Here is a 1,473-nt window from a genome sequence, read left to right as displayed (position 1 = left end):
ATATAATTTTACTCTTTCAACGCTAGGGTAATATAAAAAATCTATAAAATAAAATTTTGGAAGGTTTTTTAAGCTAAGTTGTTTTTGCTTCTTCTTTCGTCTATAAGTTAAGCCACTGGAAAACCAAAAAAATAAATCAGATGTGTGAATTTATTTTGGGTGTCTCCCCTATATACAAATTATTTTGACTTTTTATTCAATTTCGAAATTTGTTATGATACAGTTGATCGCTTTTGACGAAATCAATTTTATTTTAAAATCACCTATATATAAGAGAAATCAAGTGCAAAGTTATCAGCAATTAGTAATCGAAATAAACTAACAGTACTGTTCTTCTTTCCTCCAAGCAGTCCTATTGCTCATCTTGTTTCTAAACCTCCATGTTGCAGGCCTCTTCATCTTTGTTCTCCAACAGTGCTCTATAGAAATCCTGGTCTTCTTCTTTCTCTATATAATCTAGCATTCCCAAAAGATCATGCTTCTTTTCTTGTGAGACTTTGTATTTAAAGTATATTTTAGGCAAGTCATGAATATCTGGTACATTGTCAGGATTAGCATCTTTCTTTAAAACATCAACTTTTTCCAAGTTACCATAAAATCACTTTCAAGACCGAAAACTGATGCCACTTTCACTGTGCTAGGATTCTTGTGGAAAATGTGGAAGTGGGAAATTTAACTTATAGCCAGGTCTTTTGTCTTTACGTAGTCTTTTTTTTTTTTAAAAAGTACTCCGTCTTCATGCTAAAAGTGGCCCATGGGGACCATACGACAGCCGTGTCATCACCAGTTGAGGATGTGGATAGGAGGGGCGTGTGGCCAGCACACTGCTCTCCCGGTCGTTACGATGGTTTTCTTTGACCGGAGCAGCTACGATTCGGTCGAGTAGCTCCTCAATTGGCAGCACGAGGCTGAGTGCACCACAAAAAATGGCAACAGCACATGGCAGCCCGGATGGTCACCCATCCAAGCGCCGGCCACGCCCGACAGTGCTTAACTTCGGTGATCTGACGGGAACCGGTGTATCCACTGCGGCAAGGTCGTTGCCCACGTAGTCTTTAGCAAGGCCTTTAACATCTGTGATGTCATCAGTATTGATAGATAGTACAGTACAAGGTGTTGTCAATTTTGCACTTCCATTAACACTTCAAGATCTTTAGGTGATATCGCTTTCGTAGCTTTGCATTTTTTTTTCAATTACCCCAAAATGACGGTCATAGCTCATGTAGCGTGTCCACATACGAGACATTTCACATCAATTGAACTATAAATTCCTTTGAGTACTAAATAAATAATAGACATTAACATCATCTGGTTTTTGTTTTGTGCTCCGCAATTAACGCATCGTAACACAAGTCTTTTACGAGGAAAATGGCCTTCAGCTGAAGCAACTTTGAACAAACAAAAAGCTATTGGAACAAACATAACTTTTTGTAGGGCCATGCATAAGGCTGTACAAGTAGCCGTGGGAAGCTG

At 38.7% G+C, this 1,473-nt stretch overlaps 1 pseudogene; it reads right to left on the bottom strand.

The window, feature by feature from the left end:
• Positions 1-927: 927 nt before the first annotated feature.
• On the bottom strand, positions 928-1,045 carry LOC126282664 (5S ribosomal RNA; annotated as a pseudogene).
• Positions 1,046-1,473: the final 428 nt, after the last annotated feature.

The sequence above is a fragment of the Schistocerca gregaria genome, chromosome 7, assembly GCF_023897955.1.
Source record: "Schistocerca gregaria isolate iqSchGreg1 chromosome 7, iqSchGreg1.2, whole genome shotgun sequence".
Lineage (NCBI taxonomy): Eukaryota > Metazoa > Arthropoda > Insecta > Orthoptera > Acrididae > Schistocerca > Schistocerca gregaria.
The sequence above is the reverse complement of the archived record's forward strand: the minus strand, read 5'-3'. Positions and strand labels throughout refer to the sequence as shown.